Consider the following 22,461-nt stretch of genomic DNA (forward strand, 5'->3'; position numbering starts at 1 on the left):
TATGTCCTCCTTCCCTCCCACTCTGAGAACAATGAGCATGGAGTATGTAATGTTAAGTATGTCCTCCTTCCCTCCCACTCTGAGAACAATGAGCATGGAGCATGTAATGTTAAGTATGTCCTCCTTCCCTCCCACTCTGAGAACAATGAGCATGCCCATTCATTTTCATTCTTCTCCCACCCTTTGTCTTCTCTTCGAGCAATGGGACTACTTACATGCCCTGTGTAATCCCAGGATAGAATCAGGGTCTGTCAGCTTCAACACCTCAGAGCCAACTTTTTTATTTATAAAATTGAGGAACTCCTATTGAGCACATTTGGAATAGCCATCATAGATTATTTCAGATGTGATAAATATGATTGGCATTACATTTTGCTAACCCAGAAATGAGCAACAGGAACAGTAGTAGTAGTTGCAAACTTCCTATGCATATCTCCCCAGCATGATAAGTGGAATTCTGCATACGATCTAGTTAAGGTTTTCCATTCATTATATGTTCTTCAGGCTTTTCCTTGTGACATGCCCTATCAGTGTTTCCTCATTTTTTATCAGTATAGATGAAAATTCTAGCCAGGAGTACTAGACAATCAGATGGTAATTACCTGCTTGAATTTATTTAGTGCCACATAGTGTATTTCTACTTCTGTTTCCAAACAAACTCAAACATGTTTATATGGAAATAGATTTAAAATTAATTCCCTACACAATTAAACATATATGAAAAATCATTGTTTGTTAAATGAGACTTTAAAATAGATCAGAATGCAATAGTTCATTTCTTGAAACTATTTAGAAATAGTTATTTTATGAATCCTATAGTTTTGCAGGTATCCGTGGCCTAAGCTAGCCAGGTTTAATTGTTTTCTTAAGGTTAGTATAGCAATCATCAGAAACCACTATGTATTTGTCCTGTTTTTCACAATATCAAAAACCCTGATAAGCATACCTTGCACAGATTGTTTTTTTTATGTTGCAAAGTTTAGCCTTATTAATGCAGTCTGCCCAGCTGTCAATATGGATCAGAAGGCAAATTTTCATCACATACTAGTGTCCGTTTTTTCAGTATTATACACCACACACAGTCAATCATACCAAAAATATTCTGCTGAGATAATAAATATATCATATTATTACCATTCAATGTATCAGGATATAAATGTGTTCCTGTTGTTATAAATGTCTGCACATTATACAATTTGTCTTTACATACATTTTAAATGGATGAGATTTCTGTTCTACAAAGAGACATTCTGTTAATTGCAATTGTGAATACCAAGAAATTATTCTTAGATTTGATTATTTTGCTCCTTCATTTCCGCTACATTTTAATGTTGACCATTCTCAGCAAGAAATACTGAAATGAATAAAAATATTTTATGCATTGATTCATGGATGTCTGATGCAATTTACTGTAAGGGTAAGGAGCACTGATAAAGGAAATATTTATTCACTAGTTTTTATTCATTTTAGGACATGAACATGGGCTCCCTTGATCATTTCATTTAATCATGTCTGTCCTGAATGTGTTTATGAAGAGGCACTTACTAACACAAGTCTCAAGTAATCATAAGTAATTGTAATAGCACATTTTTATTGTGAAGCTGATAGCCAGTTGACAGAGTTATGCACCTGTTTGGTTGGTGTTATAATATATGGATAACTTTCAAAACGTTAAACATTGCTTCATTTCTAACTATTACTGACCCCTGTCCTAGTGACCCTAATGATGTGTAGCAGCAATCGTTCATTCTTGAGACATATCGTCTTATGTACTGTCACATGCAAAGACTTCTGGGCAATATTAAGGTGAAAACTCAATCCCCTTTCAGAAAATCAAATTACTTTCAGATGATTGTATTACACAGTTGTATCAATGTAGTTGGTCTTGTTCAGGAGGTGAGTACAACTGCTCTGTAGTTTAAGCGTTCATTGTTTCATTGCCAAACTTGCAGATTTGCAAATATTTACTGTATTAAGATTTAATTATTTCTTTACCGTCGACAAACAGGCTGGAGAAGTGATCACAACTTACACTTTACTCATGTGACACAATGAAAATAGCTGCAATTATCTTCTTTCTTCATTCCTTTCATCTCATAAAACAATGTTTTCTATCTCAGTCTATAAATACTGCTGAAATACTCAGGAGCAAAACTGCATGCCTCAGCTAAGGCTGTGTGGGAAGTGTCTGAAGATGCGCTTGCATTACAAGCATTTCCTTCTAAACTTCTTTTTGATTATATTTTATCATGGAAAATAAGAATAAAAAAGTTATGACAGATTACTTATGGCATACCTGAGGATGGCTGATGGCTAATAAAGCAGTTTCATCACGAGACAAGGGATGTAACCAATAATTACATTTTTGGATGAAATCAGAAGTCAGTGCACTACTATTAGTGACATGAGCATGTACTTTTTTTAATGATAGCTGTGCATTTGATATCACATATGTATCTGAATTAGTAATTAATGGCATTTGTTACAGCTTATGGATAAAAATATTATACTACTCACATTTATTACAGTGTAAACATACTATACAAAATAGATTCTGAGTCTTCAAACAATGTATGTGCATAAAATACCTGGATACGTAAACAGGTATACAACAATCACTCACACAGGAAACAATACTTTTGTCTTTCGGATGCTGTAATTTACAAGCTATGAAAACTCTGTCGATATTGATGACACACAACATATGAATGTCATCAGTCGGACAGCAGGAGTAAATGCTGGCCTGCATGTTCATCTATTTGTGGGAGAGAACAAGGGAGAAAGACAATAATCCTTAACACTTGTTGCATTATTAAGGGAGACCCTGAGTAGCTGTTAAGGATATTTCCTTCACTAATGTAATGGTCAAGAGGATTAACTAGAGTGACATGTTTCTTGTTGTGCTTTGAAAGAATCAATTCAAAATGCAACAAAATGCTCTCAGAGCAGACCATTCTCAGAAATCATTATTAATGATTTACTTTCTTACAGACATGGAACAACTGCAGAGAAAGTAGATTTTTATACTTCTTTACCTTTGTTTGTTTGTACTCAGTACTTCCTTCAGTAATCAAGGATGTAGTGGTTATACTTCAGTATAATAACTTCCCATTGTGCCTGGTTATATACTTTTTTCACTAAAATTCATAATCATAGAATTGTGTTTCTATTATGAAAAAATGGAAGATTTTTCTTTATTCAGCTATTTAGCATGGCAGTGTTTTAAAACGTTCTAATACAGAAAATGTCAGCATATCTGTAAACAAATACATTTGTGAGATCATAAAGAGATGTTTTCTTTTCTCCAGCCACCCTAATCTGATAAGAATTTATTTGATACCTTTAAGATCGTAGGAACTTCTGTCACCTACAGTCAGCATGTTATTATAAAGAGCAGTAATTTGTGATATCTATTGAGATGGTGTAATGGATGCTTGTGGTTAAAAATATGATACATATAGAAGGTATTGATGCTAATACACCATATGTTACCAGTAACAGAAAATAAATAAATATAGGTTCATAGGTTCATACTAGGCTATCTGCCCTAGGGCATTTATAAGCCTAGCCAGAGTGTGCTTGGCTTTCGCCACCCATTTTAAATTAATTTTGCTATGCCTTTTTTTGAGGTTAGTATACTGTGCCTCTGTCTAACAGTGACACAGAAGTGATAGCCGGGGTAAACCTATGATCTCCCATCCACTCATCAAGATTCCTCTTGAAGAGAGTCAATGTGGGACTCTGCATAACCTGGACTGGGATTTTATTCCAGAGTGAAGGGAGCCTCTGGGTTATGAATCTGTCCCTCCAGTATGTCCTATTTATTTCAGTGCTGAGGTTCAAGTAGCTCGATGGGATTTGGATTTTCTGAGGTGCAGCATGTCCATTAATTCCGGGTTGGACATGGCTTTATACGTCAGGCACAGATCGCCTCTGAGTAGGCGGTATGCCACTGAGTAGAGCTGGAGTTTCTTTAACCGGGCAGCATATGGCATCTGTTTGAGCCCTTTGATCCTCTTGGTGAGGTACTTTTGGGGTCTTTCCAGTTGTTGCAGGTGTCTGGTAAGGTACATCCCAAAAGGGGCATTGTACTCAATTATGGGCCTTATGAGGGATGAGTAAAGAGGCACGATGACCTCCCTGATCTAGATGTGAATCCCTTCATGATTAGGTGGGCTATATAAAATGTTTTTCTAACCACTTTGGCCACGTGGTTGTCAAATGAGAGATTGCTATCAACTTGGGTCCCCAGGTCCCTAATGACTTCTTCTGTACTTAATGGATTACCACCTATGTGGTAATTTGTGGGCACTTTGTTTTTGCCAAAGGGGATGACTATACACTTTTTGGCGTTTAGCTTGAGGCCATGGCTCTGGCACCAGTTGTCTGTTTCTATGAGGCCCTTTTGGAGGATGCTTGTGTCGGCTGGAGAGTTGATTATGGTGCCCGGTTTGCAGTCATCTGCAAACTTGGTCAACCACAGTCCTTCCGTGTTGGCCTGTACCGCCGAGAAATATATACCGAACAAGAGAGGTCCCAGGACTGAGCCTTGTGGGATGCCACTTGTAAATGGTTTGGAGTCTGACATGGCTCCAGCAATTCTAACCATGTGGGTTCTGTCCTTGAGCCAGTTTGCAACCCATCTAGTGACATAGGGGTTTATATTTAAGCTGGTGAGCTTATCTATAATGCCCGAGTGGGGTATTGTATCGAAGGCTTTTGCGAGGTCCAGGTAGGCTGTGTGGACCACCTTCCCCTCGTCAATGGCCTTGGCGACTGTTTCAAAGAAATCGACCAGGTTTAAGAGGCAGGATCTGCCCTTAACAAAGCCAAACTGGGTAGGATCCATTGTCTGTAGGTCCCCAATATCTTTATTTATGAGGTCTATGATGATCCTTTCCATAGCTTTGCAGACCAAGCTAGTCAGGCTTATGGGGCGATAGTTTCCAGGATCCGTTGAGGCACCACCTTTGTGGAGAGGGACCACTGTTGCTGTACTCCACTCTTTGGGTACATATCCTGTAGTAAGGCTAAGACTGAACAGTAGTTTTATGTTTGGGTTTAGCTCTTCTTGGAATTCATGTAGGACGCAGCCCGGGACACCATCTGGTCCCATTGATGCTGTGTTTTTTGCTTTGGAGAGGACGGCTCTTACCTGAGCATCTGAGATGTCAGGGGGGCAGCACTCTGTTGGGATAGATATTTGCCCTTTTGGTGGGGGGGGGGCAGAAGTTTGCACTGAACCTGTCAGCTAGGATGTTGGCAATGTCTGTGGGCTCAGTGTATTTTTTGTCATTTTGGACTAATTCTGAGCATATCTGGGAATTCCCACCCAGGTTTCTAACATAACTAAAGAAAGCCTTGTGATTATCCTTAGTGTCTTGTGCAATTTTTCTCTCAAAGCTGGCTTTAGACGATTTTATTAGTGCCCGTAGTTTTTTGCTAATACTGATCAGAGATGCCTTCCCTTTTTGGGATTTTGCTCTATCATGTAGTAGGTTCCTCCTTCTATTGTATAGTTTGTTTATGGCTGGGGTCCACCAGACAGGACGTCTGCCTTTGGAGGATTGGGTCTTGGTTTTATTTGGGATTGCATGATCCATGCATTCCTGAAGGTGTTCATAGAATGCGTTTATAAAGGATTCTGCGGTCTGGGCCGCATTTTCCACAGGCCCGGGGGCTTTGAAGGATTTTGCCTTGGTTTTGAGGCATGTGAAATTTGCTTTAGAGAAGTTTTTCACTGTGGTTTTCTGGGCAGGGGCTGGGGTTGGGATGTGAATATCCAGTGAGATTAGTTTATGGTCTGATCTTACCAGTGAGGGATACACTTCTGGTCTGGAGCATAGTGTCCCCATGCTGGTGATGATTAGGTCCAGTATGTTTTCCCCTCTTGTGGGAGTGGTAACAAGTTGTTCCATAGCATTTGAGTTTATAAATTCTAGGAACCTTTGGGCTAGGGTGTTGGAGCTAGAGTAATGCTCCCAGTCTATGTTTTGGTAGTTGAAGTCGCCCAATATAATGGTGTTTGGAGAGACCTTCATATTTTCCAGTATTCTCAGGAAGGCCGAGTGGGGTTCCTGTGTTTGGGAGGGTGGTCTGTAGCAGGCTATAAACTGGAAGGCAGTTTTACCCACAGTTAGTTGCACATGGATAGTCTCTGATGCTTCGTGCTGTGCCACCAACCTGGAGGTGTGGGTATCTTTGATGAATATTGATACTCCCCCTCCTTTTGTGGTTCGGTCCAAGTTTTGGGGCCGAAAAGCATGGTATGAGGTATAACCTGGTAGTGCTGCAGTGCTCTCGGGAGCCTTGAACCAGGTTTCTGTTACTGCACAGATATCGATGTTCTCCATGCTAAGGAGAGTTTTGAGTGCGTGCATCTTGAGGTTTAGACTTCTGGCGTTGAGTACCATTACTCTTAGTTTCTTATCCCTTGTGATACCTATGGAGTTGGGTTTGTCTTTTGAGCCTTGCCTAAAAAAGGCACTATGGGGGTAGCAAGAGCCTTTGCCAATATCCGAAAGCCCAGGGGTGACAGGTTCAAGCCGTCCCTAGCGAAGCATCGTGGCTTGTTGAGCATGTCATCCCAGGCTGACAGGCATTGGATCCCCTTTGAATGACACCAACACTTAAGCCAATTGTTGAAATTGATCATCTTGTCTTCATATTGTGGCATCATTCTTGGTGAGGGTAAGATGCTACTCAAGGTCAGGGTCATAACGGCCTCGGCTACATGCTCAGAGAGCTCCTCTATGTCTCTTTTCATGTAGTCCAGGGAGGTACGTCTCAGGTCATTCACACCAGCATGGACAATGACTGAGTCATATTTGTACTTGCATTGGAGTGACCTGAGTGCTTGTGTTATGTGGCGGATCCTAGCGCCCGACAGGAAGCTCACCATGACCTTCTCCTTGTTCAGCCTGTGTAGCATATAACAATAACCCCCCCCCCCCACACTGAACATGTTATGCATGTACATTGTATATTTATTTAGCATTTGGTAACTGAGTAAATACAGTGGCCCAAGGACCATTTCCAGGAATGACTCTGTGTGTGTGTGTGTGTGTGTGTGTGTGTGTGTGTGTGTGTGTGTGTGTGTGTGTGTGTGTGTGTGTGTGTGTGTAAAAAATTGTCTTGAAAGAATAAAAGTACAGTTGTAATGTTGAGCTTCATCCCCAGTTGTATTCATTAGTATTCTTTATGTCTAGATATATATATTTTTTTATGATGATGTGTATAGCAGAAAGAAAGCTCTAATAGGACGTATATGTTTACAGAGCCTACAGTTTATAGCAAATGTGTTCCAGTTGTACTACTAAGAACAAATCCATAACTGGTCACATTTTCTCACTGTGCAGTATAATGTTCTTACACAAACATTTACTTTTGCTATGCAGCTTGCTTGCAGATTCATTTGTGCAAAGTGAAGTAATGTTTTTGCCTTATTTCTTAATCTCAACCTCCTCAGAAAATTTAATATCCCTGAACCTATATCCATCCAGTCATCCACAACCCCCTTTCCCATTTCTGCACATGAGGCTGGCATGTCACTTGAACAGTGACAATCATTTAGAGCCAAGGTACACACCGCCAGATGGCTAGTCCTGCCACAGTTGTTCTTCCACATCACACACTCACACTTATGACCAGGTTAGAGCATCCAATCCACCTATGTCTTTGGCATGTGGGAGGAAACTAGATCAGCAGAAGTAAACACACAAAAACACATGGAGGGCATGTAAACTCTGCACAGAAGGCATGCCAGCTGAGAATTAAGTGAGAACCTCTTGCTGTAGGGTGACAATGCTATCCGTTGCACCACTGTGCCACCCTAACCTATATATACTGAGAGAAAACTCTTAAATTTCTCATCATCTTGGAAGGCCGGTGGTAAGAAAGCATTGACAAACTATCTGTATTTTATTTATGGATTTAACATTTCTTTACTGGGAGAGTCTGACTGGGACAGATCCCATTTTCAGTGGATACCTTTGGAGATACACTCCAGACTCATGTCTTTGGAATGTATTGAAGGAGTTCATGAAAAAAAACGATGTTCTGCCAGACAGCAATTGCAACCAGTAAAGTATCTAGAACATAACATCCTCTGGATTCTTTCTGGGACTATGAAAAGATACTCTGAAGCTTACTATGGCATGGAGAGCTGTGTATTGATATTTCAAGGTCCTGTGTTAATAATTTTATATTATTCATTAAAGGAAGCTAAATATCTCTGCTATACAATAATGAACGAATAATGTGCCTAAGGTACTTATGTACATCTGGGGGTAAACAAAGTACAGAAAGGTTAAACAATGTTCAGGGAAAAGGTGCTTTTAAAGACATATGCAGTGGATATTACACAATGACTTAGTGGATTATTAATAGTAGATTTTTTTTAGTTAACTTCCATGACTGATTGAAAAATGTGCACTTCATTTCAATGAGTGCAGGGAAGTTTTGGGGAAAGTTAGCTTCTCCTTTTTTTAAAAGTTGTGCGATCTCAGAATTACTAAATTAAGAGCTGCAGAAGTCTAAGGAGTGTCCAGGTATTTCACAATGAAAAATATGTATTTTTGTAAAATGTTTAAAACTGTCGATATATGTTATACATATAAATGTTTTGATGACAACAAGGATGGTTTGCTGGTCCAGTGCTCAATGTAGATCCTTTCTAAATGTGAATCATGGCCCAGATTTAAAGGAACTGCCTATCTTAGAGGATTAAAATGGACAAAAATAAATAAAACAATAGTCATTTATTTACTGATACTCATTTTTTCTGTTCAGCTTCACATAATAATTGCAGCTTATAACCACCACCAATGGGGATAAGACAAAGAAGCAGTACTTGGAAAGACACTAGTTCACCACAGTATAACTGCTAATGAACACATACTCTGTGATCCCTTAGAGTTTCCACTAAGTGTACACTTAACATTGTATTTAAGAACATGCCTGCCACATTGCTTGTGCTGTCTAGTCACACAGAAAGGTTATACTAAGAGTAGAGTGGAGATGCGAAGGTATGATCAACATTGCTCGATAAAGTAAGTGCACATGAACCACCTTACTACTTTTTTATTCTTTCATTTCCTTACTCATCCATGCATCTGTTTGTTCATTTATTTGTCTGTCTCTCTGCATTTATGATTGTTTATATACAAGATGCTTAATATATGGAGTCCATTCATGTCCAGAGTCAGGAGTCAGTGGAATCAGTAAAAATAAAACCTGCTCACTTGCTTGACTCGTCTTTTAAGAACATTCATCTTATATAATGCTGTGTACAACTGCAGGATTATTCAGTGTCACCCAGCTCTATAGTGTTTGCTCTGCACAAGTAATTGATAAAACTAGATCAGTATAATTTACATAATTACCATTTCCTGGATAACTGTTTTACTTTGTCACTAAGCTTTTGTTTCTTGGGCATACGTACCTGGATGCTGATTAATGGCCAGATGACAAAATCCAACCGATTAGGTTCACCAGCTCAAAGTAAGGTTGCTACCATTTCAGATGAACAAAAGTAGACATTTAGAAGGAAGATATTTTATAAGGAGAAATCATGCCTTAACAAAGTCCTCTCTGCTGAACTGTTGTTTGTTTTGTTTCCTATTAATGTCTTTTGGACAACATGGATTTCTTCAATATTTGGAAGAAAGAAATGAGGAACTCTTGAATACTAGAATACTTGTCATGTCAGTGATCCCCCCTTGCCCCAACACAACTGCTAAAATCAAGGCTGTTCTGTGAAAAAATAGGAAAATGGTTAAAGGATATAAGTGCCCAATGAAACAGAATGACGGACGTGATCAAGGGAAGAAAGCAGATGTGCCCAAACTGCTTTGAGTTTATGCTACTAACTCTCCAATTTGTGAGTGCTAGTGTGGGAATTTTCCTGTATGTTCAAAATCTTTAATTACATATTTAACACTTATGGTAGGAATTTTGGGAGGTGGTGACAGCAGACAAGTTTTGTGTAAAATATGAAGCTTATGCCTGAACACACACAAACACTTTTTTATATACTTTCCAAACATCACGTGGATTTTTCTGAATCTTGTGAAGATTTGCATTTAGCAATCAGAATCCCTGGCATGTTTGGATCATTATTTTACCTATTACTTCAGAAAAAGTGTCATTTGTTTCAGCATATGCACAGACTGTCAAAAATAATAGATAGCATTTTATTTTTGATATGTTTCCTCCACTCATGTTTACATGACATGTCACCTAACATTCAACTTTAGATGCCCTGACCTTTCTTTATTTAGCAGCAGTGGCAATCCCTAGAATCCGACCATGGTTCAAAGAGCAAAGGATGCAAACAATCACTCAGCTTCTAAGAGACAGCAGCTAGTCCTGGATATCCAAGACCAAAACATATATATGGAGCTGAATGAACCTGTTGTCATTTCCACAAAAGTTCATATTTATAGTTATAAGACTCTCTTGTGTATAGTGAAAAAATGTAGATATTGTTGTAGCTATGTTATGGGCTAATTTCTGTGCATGTTGGTTAAATCATCCTCTGTCTATGAATCATGTACATTTGCAGGTATATTTTAGGTGTACAAAGACCTTCTTCATAAACAAGTCTTAATCTGTAGTTTTCCTGTACTTGGATGGCAAGTATTCCTATTTGGATGAAACTGTTTTTACCAAAGCTTTTCTCTCCTTAGGAGAGCTTGGAATTTGACTAGTGTAGTGTCATAGTGTTGTCAGCCAGAGTCCAAAGTGAATAAGAGGAGGATTTCTTTAGGAGTTACTTTTGAGGGAGTATATACAGAAACTTTCACAAAAATGTTAAACAATCTAGACGGATAGCTGAACTAAAGCTGGGTAATCCAATGCACACTGGGAAGTCTTCATATTGGTGCCCTTCTCACCTCAAACTTGAAGAGCAAAAAAAAAATCCTAATCTTGGAGGATACTCCCACCAAAAAAAAAAACTCACTTATCTCCTGTCTTCCTTGCAGTATTTACTAACACATAAGTGTCTATATAGATTAATTGAAGAAGCTGCAAAATCACCCCTTGATTCTTAATGCAAGTACTTCAGTAGTGCCCCGTCAGTATGCACCACCAACCTGAGGCAGACTCTCTCCTTGTCCAATGTTAGCTGTGGCTCCAATAAATAGTAAAGACTGGGCAGTAACAGGTAATGTAATAATGTTGCAATCATGTTCTAATCAGAGCAAAAGATTTATTAATATACATAACATAAAGTAATTTCTTCAATGTATGTTGTAAGATGATTAGAGTGAGACAATTATAATAAATGTATGCTACTCTGGGTATAAGTACATTTTTTGCTAGACCTTTTTTGGCTTCAGGGGGCACATGATTTGAAATGGAGTATGTGGTCTTAAGTCGTAATGTAATTCTGCAATATATATTTGCAAGTCATTTCTGAATCTCAGAGTGAAATCTAAGGTAAAGCACAGATATTTTTGTTATTCTGCTACATTTAAGGAATTACTGGTAGAAATCTTTATACTGAAAGGGTTGATTTTGGAAAATTTCTTTTCTAGTAACCAAGTATCATGTAGACGGCCATGGTGGTACAGCGGTTAGCATTGTTGTCTCACAGCAAGAGGTTCTCTGGTTTGATTCTTGGCTGGAGTACCTTCTATGCAGAGTCTGCATGTCCTCCCTGCAGTTAAGTGAGTTTTAAAGACATGCAGGTAAGTGCATGTGTGTGTGTGTGTGCCTTTTGTAAAGGTTGGGCGCCGGGCTGGCAACTCAACACCATAAAAACTCCCCTGCTAATCAATGTGCGGATCGATGATCCACTGTGGTGACCCAAACCAGGAAAAGCCAAAAGACATTGCTTTTGCCAGTTTCATTGCTGCAGTTTATAGGACACTAATAGCAAGTAAGATTTTCGTTACCAATAGGGAGTGATTAGAAAAGATTTTTGCAACTAGTCTTGTGCAATAATAGAGGAGTTGTTGTCTGTATATGGAATAATATCATCTGATTTGAGGGTAACATCAGTAGAAAGCATAACTGTGTCAATTACATTACTAAATTGTGACAACATTGTTTAGCTTAGCAGAGATCGTTAACTGATAACCCACTGTAAAAGTCCCCTCATCAATTGTGGTATAACTAGCCTGTGCATAAAGATTCTTTTTATTAGGCAATTTTGAAACATTTGTCTGTGTTGGCATCAAATCCTATGTTTTAGGCTTCTTTGGGTGAATTTAGTGGCTCACATTTTCAAAGTCTGTAAAGATAGGGCCGGATTCACAAAGGCTTGCACGGAGTCTAAGAGTAGAGTAAGACTCCATGCAGCCAACATGCCCGCCGAGCGATCCAGGAACAGCCGGTAGGGGTGTGTAACAGAGCTCTCAAAACTAGTCCTACACAGATAGGGCTTGGATATGCAAATTATCTCAATTGCAGGCGAAAGCTATGCAAATGAGGTAAATTTGCGATCCAGGGAATCCAAACCTGTCCGAGTAGGAGTAGTGTTATTTGTAGAAATGTACTCAGTTTACAACTGAGTATGGTTCTGCAAATAGCAAAACGGAGTCGTGACAGCTCCAAAAAAAGGATGCATTTACAGGAGGAAGCATGCCAATGGCCAAAAATATGGCCATTGGCAATGTGAAGTGATGCAAAATAAAAATAAAATAACTTTTTTTTTTCATCCCGATCTCCAGGGTTTAAGCATAGTGCAGCGCCACGCAAACGTGCTGCGCCCTAAAAACTAGAAAATCAATAATTAAGATCCACAAATGTGGATTTTATTGCTGATATGAAATTTCAATGCAAGTGAATGGAAGGCTGAAGACAATATGGCCACCGAGTAGAGGTTGCTAAGGGGGGAAGCTCAGTCTAAGAGATGTAACCAAGCATTAGTAGGCAATCCTATGCTAATGAGGGTTAGGATAGTGAATCGCAAGTTTACATAGCAAATGAGCACAGTCAGTGGAGTGTAGGAGTAGGATAAGGGGAGTAACAGAGTAGAGGAAAGGCGACATCATGAGGGGGGCATGTATGAAAGAAGTGAAGCTCATTGGAGCTGAGTGGCATGTGTCAGGTGACATTTACATATCATTGAAAGAGGTGTGTCAACAGGTCGGCTAGGTAAAGTAAAGAAATTGAAGGTGTATGCCGTGGATAACACCAAAGTTTCTTGCTGAGCGTGCATACGCACGTGTGCACGCCAGTAAACCCGAGTAAGACAGTGTGTGCATGTGTTAGCGTGTGTGCGCGCGTGTAAGCCAGAGTAAGCATATTTAAGTCTGTGTAAACAGTTGTAAGTGTGTTTGCGCTGGTGTGCATGTGTTTTAACAAGAATAAGCAAGTTTTAGTCCATGTAAGCATGTGTTTGTGCGTGTGAGCTGGTGTGCGCATGTTTGCACTTGCGTGTGCGGCGCTGCCCCCTGAGGAAACAGAAAGGGAAAGGGAAGCACACCAAATAGCAGGAAGTTACCAGGGAGTACCAGCAGAGCTAGCAGGTGAAAACAATCAGAATCAGGCAATTACACAGGCAGTACACCAGCCCAGCCCAGCCCAGCACTTAAAACTCTGCAAACAACAGTCCATTATGTTTCTCTCAAGAGACACTGCAACACTGCAGTAAGCTAATAGAAGTGAAAACTGAAAAAGCTTTACTGAGACAAAAAATGTTAGGGGCTGCCATTGCTGTTATAAGGCGACATATGCAACATGCTGAGTGTGGTGATAATGCGAATGCTGCTGGACAACCCACAGTGAGGAGATGGAGAAGAGTGTACAGGCCCAGGGTAACCTACCAGGGGCTACATGAGCTGGAGATAGTGGAGCGCTATAGAGTGGACAGAGACCTCTTGCAGCAAATTGTTGAGCTGTGCAGGCCACACCTCACACACAGAACCAACAGAGGGGAACCCATTCCAGTGGAAACCAAGGTATGTGCTGACCTAAGAATAATATCAACAGGTACCTTCCAGAGACCAACTGGTGATATGATGGAGATATCACAGGCATCAGCATCCAGGGTACTGCACCAGTTCCTGGATGCCATGTCAGCACATGTCGGTGATCATGTATATTTCCCCAATTCCCATGAGGAATTGGTCAGCAATATGCGTCTCTTCCAGCAAATAGCAGAATACCCTGAGGTAGTGGGTGCAATAGACTGCACGCACATATGCATCAAAGCACCAGCTGGTGAGTGGGGTAGGGTCTACTTCAACCGCAAGGGCTTCCTCTCCATCAACTGCCAGATCATGTGTGATGCCCAGGGCATAATACTGAATGTGTGTGCTGGCTGCCCTGGAAGCTACCATGATTCCCATATCTGGCATCTGACGATACCAGACATTTGCCAATGGGGACATCCCACATGGTCACCTAGTGGGGGATGCTGGCTATGCACCGGCGCCGTGGCTGATGACATCCATTAGAAATGCACACACACCTGAACAGGAACGCCATAATGAGGCACACGCACAAACATGAAATGTAATCGAGCGTGTGTTTGGGCTGCTCAAGTCACGGTTCCGGTGCCTGGACACATCTGGTGGAGCCTTGCAGTACTCACCAACTACATGTACCCAAATTGTCATGGTATGTGCTATGCTACATAATATGATCCTGCGAAAACAGCTGCAGCAAGACCACCATAGGCCTGGGCCAAACAGCCCACCACCATTGCCAAGGCCATCACAGGCAGAGCGTGACTCGGAGGAGGAACAACCTGAGCCTGCCCTAGCACGCAGAATGAGGCGTGCCCAATATGCTTTGGCCTTGGCAAAGAGGCAACGTATAGCACATACACTGGCTCAGTAGGAACCCTGGAAATGATACCTCTCTCTCTGACTCACACATATAGTAAAAGGGATGCCTAAGTTGACACCACCTGCTTCCAAATATGTATAGGGAGTGTAGTATGTGCATCCGACATAGCCAGCCCTGCAGCACCACCTGAGGCATGATTGCCATGTGTTAAGCAATATAAAGCAGTGCTAAACAGCATTTACCACCATGTAGTATATGTAAAGAAAATCGCACACACCAACTAGCACAACTGTGATGAATGTTGAGTAATATTGGGCAACGTCCAGCAATGTTGGTTAATACTAAGCAATGTTGGACAAGCTGGGTCTAAGTATATGAAGGTCTCGCCAAACACCATTATATTGGGTGACTTCAACTACCCAAACATTGACTGGGAGCAGTACTCAAGCCCCAACATCCTAGCCCAAAGGTTCCTAGAATTTATAAACTCAAATGCTATGGAACAACTAGTCACCACCCCCACAAAAAGGGATAACATACTGGACCTGGTCATCACCAACATGGGGACTCTAGGCTCCATACCAGAGGTATTCCTCCCATTGGTAAGATCGGACCATAAATCAATTCCACTGGATATCCACATCCCGATTCCCATCCACAGCCCAGAAAACTACAGTGAAAACCTTCTCAAAAGCTAATGTCACACTTCTCAAAACCAAGGTGGAATCCTTCAAGGCCCTCAGACCAGTGGAAAGTATGGCTCAAACTGCAGAATCCTTTATAAACGCATTCTATGGACACCTTCAGGAATGCATGGATCATGCTATCCCAAACAAAACCAAGACCCAATCATCCAAAGGCAGGCATCCTGCCTGGTGGACCCCAGCCATAAATAAGCTGTACAACAGAAGGAGGATGCTACTACATGATAGAGCAAAATCCCTAAAAGGGAACGCATCTCTGATCAGTACTAGCAAAAAACTACGATCCCTCATAAAATCATCCAAGGTTAGCTTCGAGAGAAAAATTGCACAGGACACTAAAGATAATCACAAGGCCTTCTTTAGTTATGTTAGGAACCTGGGTTGCAACTCAAAGATATGCTCAGAGTTGGTCCAAAATGACAAAAAATACACTGAACCCACAGACATTGCCAACATCCTGGCAGACAGGTTCAGTGTAAACTTCTCCCCCCTTCCCCCCCTAAAGAGCAAATATCTATCCCAGCAGAGTGCTGCCTCCCTGACATCTCAGATGCTCAGGTGAGAGCCGCCCTCTCCAAAGCAAAAAACACAGCATCAATGGGACCAGATGGTGTCCCAGGCTGCATTCTATATGAGCTCCAAGAAGAGCTAAACCCCCATATAAAGCTGCTGTTTAATCTCAGCCTTACTACAGGATATGTACCCAAAGAATGGCGTACAGCAACAGTGGTCCCACTCCACAAAGGTGGTGCCTCTACGGACCCTGGAAACTATTGCCCCATAAGCCTGACTAGCCAGGTCTGCAAAGCTATAGAGAGGATTATCATGGAACTCATAAACAAAGACATTGGGGACCTACAGACACTGGATCCTACCCAATTTGGCTTTGTTAAGGGCAGATCCTGCCTCTTAAACCTGGTTGATTTCTTTGAAACAGTCACCAAGGCCATTGATGAGGGGAATGTAGTCCACACAGCCTACTTGGGCCTCGCAAAAGCCTTCGACACAATACCCCACTCGGGCATCATAGATAAGCTTTCCAGCTTAAATATAAACCCCTATGTCATAAGATGGGTTGCAAACTGTCTCAAGGACAGAACCCAAATAGTCAGAATTGCTGGAGCCATGTTAGACTCTAAACCAGTTACAAGTGGCATCCCACAAGGCTCAGTCCTGGGACCTCTCATGTTCGGCATATATTTTTCGGAGGTTCAGGCTAACACGGGAGGACTGTGGCTGACCAGGTTTGCAGATGACTGCAAACTGGGTGCCATAATTGACTCTCCAGCTAACACAAGCATCCTCCAAAAGGGTCTCATAGAGATGGATAACAGGTTCCAGAGCCATGGCCTAAAGCTAAATGCTAAAAAGTGTATAGTCATACCCTTTGGCAAAAACAAAGTGCCCACAAATTACCACATAGGCAGGAATCCATTAAGTACGGAAGAAGTAATTAGGGACCTGGGGATCCAATTCGACAGTAATTTCCCCTTTGACAACTACATTGCCAAAGTGGTTAGAAAGACCTTCTATATAGCCCACCTTATCATGAAAGGATTCACATCTACATCGAGGGAGGTCATTGTGCCCCTTTATTCATCCCTCATCAGGCCCATAATTGAATACAATGCCCCATTTGGTATGTACCTTACCCAACACCTGCAGCAACTAGAAAGACCCCAAAAGTACCTCACAAAGAGGATCATGGGACTCAAACAGATGCCATATGCTGCTCGGTTAAAGAAACTACAGCTCTACTCAGTTGCATACCGCCTACTTAGAGGCGATCTATGCCTGACGTATAAAGCCATGTCCAACCCAGAATTAATGGGCATGCTCCACCTCAGAAAATCCATATCCCGTAGAGCTACGTGCTCGAGAGACTTGAACCTGAGCAAAGAAATAAATTGGACATGCTGGAGGGACAGATTCCTAACCCAGAGGCTCCCTTCACTCTGGAATAGAATCCCAGTCCATGTTAGGCAGAGCCCCTCACTGACTCTCTTCAAGAGGAATCTTGACGAGTGGATGGGAGATCATAGGTTTACCACGGGGATTACTTCGGTGTCACTACTAGACAGAAGCACAGTAAACTAACCTTAAAAAGGGCACTGTAAAATCAGTACAGAGGGTGGCAAAAGCCAAACACACTCTGGCTAGGCTTGTAAATGCCTTAGGGCAGATAGTCTAGTATGAACCTATGAACCTAAGTAGGGCATAGCTGAACAAAAGGCAACATGTTCATATTTGCTCTACTGGCCCTTAAGCAGTCTGGTCTGCTCAGTATAAAAATATAAAGCAATGATGGGCCTCGAACCCAGGATACTGTGCGCTATAGTCATAGTACTGAACCACTAAGCCATGACAGTATTGCAGTGGTCAGCCTGTATGAAGAAATGTTGATAAATCTATGCTAAGTATGCCATGGAAACCCTGCAGGGACAACATAATCCCTGTCGAGTTATGACACAAAGGTGACTCCCGCAGTAAGAATATAATTTGACTTTCAACACACACAGTAGAAATGTTAATATTGGACATGTACACATACATCAACAGATGTAGTGGACCTCAGACAGCAGCATACTGAAAGGTCACATTGGGCATGCTCACACAGTTGAATAAATGAGACAAATGTCAGGCAACAGAACATTGCCAGTCTGAACTGGGCATGCTCACACACTTAGGCCATGTCGGAGTACAGCAGTGGGCCACAAAGTTGCATGTGTTAACCCAGGAACCTCTCACTATCCAGCAATCTGCCCTGTGCACAGTTATATGACAACAGACACATATATAATATAGTGGAACCTTGTCATAATCAAATATGTTCTGCAGATACCTAAGTTGTTCATAGAAAGTGGGAAAGCAAAGACGATAAAACCTGCAAACAGTATCAGCAATAAAAATTGTGCATCCTGAACATTAGCATAGGTTCAGAGGTTGATACTAGCCTATCCACCCTAGGGCATGTACAAGCCTAGCCAGAGTGTGTTTGGCTTTCGCAACCCTGTCAAAGTAGAACACTGTGCCTGTGAATATCAGGTCACACAAGATAGCCCATTTACATTTAGTGTATTGTGCCTCTGTCTAGCAGGGACCCAGAAGATATCCCATGGGTAAACATACGATCACCCATCCACTTGTCAAGATGTCTCCTGTAGGTGGTCAGTGGGTGGCTCTGCCCATGTAAAACCGGGATTACAATCCGGAGTGAGTGGAGCCTCTGGGATAAGAATCTGTCCCTCCAGCATGTCCTATTAACATCTGTGCTAAGGTATATGTCCCTGGAGTGTGTAGCTCCAAGGGAGTCGGATATCCTGAGGTGGAGCATGTCCATTAAATCTGGGTCTGATATTTCTTTAAACTACAGGCACACAACACATCCGTGTAGGTGGTAAGTGATTGAGTAGAGCTGGAGTTACTGTATCTGAACTGTGCAGGGCATCCATGTGAGTCCCTACATCTGCTTGTTGAGGAACATTTGTGGCCATTACAGTTGCTGCAGGTGTCGGATAAGGTACATCCCAAATGTGGCATTGTAACCAAGCATGGTCGTGATGAGTATAGGGGCACAATGACCTCACTTGATCAACATGTGAAACCATATGGGATAAGGTGGGCTATATAGAAGTTCTGTCTAACCACTTTGGCAACGTGATTGTCAAAGGCGAGAGTACAAACAAGTCATGTCCCCAAACCCCTAACAACTACTACTGTATGTAATAGATTACTACCTATGTGGTAATGTGTGGGCATGTTGTTATTCCCAAAGGGGATGACTATGCAACTAATGGCATTTAGCTGTAGGCCATGGCTCAGGCACCAGTCATCCTATCTCTGTGAGACTCTGTTTGAGTATGCATGTGCCAGCTGGAGAGTTGATTATGGCACCCAGTTTGCAGTTATCTGTGAACATGGTCAGCCATATTCCTCCTGTGTTAGCCATACGTCACACAAATATATACTGAACAAGAGAGGTCCCAGGACTGAGCCTTGTGTGATGCCATGTGTAACTGGTGTATAGTCAGACATGGCACCTGCAATACTGAGCATGTGGGTGCTGCCCTGATCCAGGTAGCAATCCATCGTGTGAGATATGTGTCGATATCGATGCCGGTGAGCCTATGCACAATGGCCAAGTGGGGTATTGTGTTGAAGGGTTGTGCAAAGTCCAGGCAGGCTGCGTGGACAACCGTCCCTACACCGATGGGCCTGGTAACTGTTTAAAGAATACAAACAGGTCCAGGAGGCAAGATCTGCCCACAACAATGCTGAAATGTGTAGGACCCAGTGTCTGTAGGTTCCCGATGTCTATGTGCATGAGTCCCATTACAATACGCTCCATAGCTTTGCAGAACAGGCTAGTTAGCCTTATAGGCCGATATTGTCTGTGGTCCATTGTGGCAGCAACTCTGTGGAGCGGGACCACTATCACTGTACGCCATTCTGTGGGTACATATCCTGCAGTAACTCTGATATTGAACAGTGAAGTAATGTGAGGGTTACGTCTGTCATGAAGCCCGTGTAAGACGCAGGCTGGGACACCGTCTGGTCCCATTGATGCTGTGTTGTCCGCTGTGGGGAGGGTAGCACTCACCTGTTTATTTGTGATGTCAGGGAGGTTACACTCTGTTGGGATGGACAGTAGCTCCTTAGTGGGGATGGGGGGGGCATCTGCACTGAATCTGTTTGCCTGGATGTTGGCAATGTCTGTGGGTTCAGGGTATGTTTAGTCAGTATGCAGTAACTCACAGCATATCAGTGAGTGTCCACCTAGGTACCTGAATTAACTGAAGAAGGCCTTGTGAGTGTCTGTCTGGTGCAATTGTCCATTAGAAGTGGGCCTGACATAAATACATGAGTGATTGTAGCTGTCTGCTAGTACAGATCACAGATACCCTCCCTGTATGGGATTGTGCTCTATCATGTAGTAGCGTCCTCCTTTCGTTGTATAGCTTATTAATGGCCGGGGTCTACCAGACAGGTCCCCTGCCATTGGAGGAGTGAGTCCAGTTGTTATCTGGGATAGCACGATCCATGCAGTCCACTAGGTGTCCATAGAATGTGTATGTAAAGGATTCAGCAGTCAGAGCCATACTTACCACTGTCCCAGGGTCTCTGAAGGATACCACCTTGGTTTGGAGAAGTATGAAGTTTGCTTTTGAGAAGTTCACCAAGATTACCCAGGATGGGTGTGTGGATGGCATATGAATGTCCAGTGAGATAAATGTATGTTCTGACCTTACCAATGAGGGGTATATCTCAGGTATGGAACATAGAGTCCCCATGTTGGTGATGATCATGTCTAATACGTTGTCCCCTCTTGTGGGTGTGGTGACCGGTTGTGCCATAGCATATGAGTTTACAAATAGTAGCAACTGTTGGGCGAGGCTGTTGGGGCCTGAGTACTATCCCCAGTCAATGTGTGGGTATTTGAAGTCACCCATTTTAATGGTGTTTGGGGAGATCTTCATATTGTCCAGTGTTCCCAAGAAAGCCAAGTGTGGTTCATGAGTTTGGGAGGGTGGTCTGTAACAGGCAACAAACGAAAAGGCAGATTTGCACAATGTTAGGTGCATATGTATGGTCTGTGTTTCTTTGTGCAGTGCTACCAACCCAGAGGTATGTGTATCTGTGATATATATGAATACTCCCCCTATTTGTGTTGGCCATTCTGAGTTTTGTGGTCAGAAAGCATGGTATGAAATATAACTTGGTAGTGCTGGTGTGCATTTGGGAGCATGAACCAGGTGTCTGTTAGTGCACAGATATCGCTGTTGTCCATACTGCGGAGATTCCTGAGTGGTCACAATTTGAGAGTAACACATCTGGTGTTGAGCAGCATTACCCTCAGTGTCATGTACTCTGTAATGTCTATGGAGGTGGGTTTGTCTTTTGAGCCCCGCTTAAAAAAGGCAGTATGGTGGTAGCAAGTGCCTTAGCCAGTATTTGAAAGTCCAAGGGTGACAGGAGCAAGCTGTCCATAGGGAAGCTACGTGGCATGTCGAGCATGTCACCCCAGGCTGACAGACACTGTATCCCCTGTGAATGACACCAATATGTTAGCCAACTGTTAAACGTGATCAGTTTGTTGGTATACTTTGACATCATACTTGGTGAGTGTAAGATGCTAGACAAGGTCAGGGTCATACTGGCCTGGGCTACATGATCAGAGAGTTCCTCTTTGTATCATGTCATGTGGTCCAGGGAGGAACAATGATAGAGCCAGTCCTGTACTTGCTTTGGAGTGACCTGAGTGCATGTGTTATGTTGTGGATCCTGCCACCCGAGAGACAGCTCAAAGTGACTATTCCCTTGTTTGGCCTGGTGAGTGGGACGTCAGTGTGTCTGACAATAAGTGTCACCTATTACAAGTGTATTAGGTGTGTTGTTTAGCCCAAAGGGCAGTGACTGTGTGGCACACTGACATTGTGAACTATGTCATATGTGGGTATTGTAGTGGGGTAGCAGTTGTTTGTGTGTCTGCTTTGGAGGTCTCTGCTGCTTAGGCAGAGTTTATGTAGAGCCTTCGAGTATGTTTATGTGTGATAATGTGGTTTGATTGCTGTCGCTATAGGTTTATGCGAGACTGATATGTGGTGTGTGTGGTTACCTTCACCACCTGATAGACTATGCCAGTCATGGGACGAGAGAGCTCAGCCTCCTGTATGTCAATATTGTTGTATCTCTCACATATATCTGAGTTTGTTGGGAGGAGGAGAGGGTTGTCTGTGTACATGAGGCAGATGTGACATTGTGTCAAAACCACAATATTCACTAGCTGGACTGGACAGTACACACGAAACCGACCCCTGGACATGCCAGGATATTATGATGACATACTCCGTAGCCTGATCGCAAAGGATCAGTAGGGTGTTAAGTGTGTAAAGGAGTATAACAGGGATTAGTGCTCAGGTTTGTTGGTGTTTTGTAAAGAGTAGCTGAGAAGGATTCCAGACTGAATCATGAAACCTCCTTCAGCTATGTCATAAAAAGCAATGTACACTCATAT

The sequence above is a fragment of the Protopterus annectens genome, chromosome 1.part1, assembly GCF_019279795.1.
Source record: "Protopterus annectens isolate FY-2018-M chromosome 1.part1, PAN1.0, whole genome shotgun sequence".
Classification (NCBI taxonomy): domain Eukaryota; kingdom Metazoa; phylum Chordata; order Ceratodontiformes; family Protopteridae; genus Protopterus; species Protopterus annectens.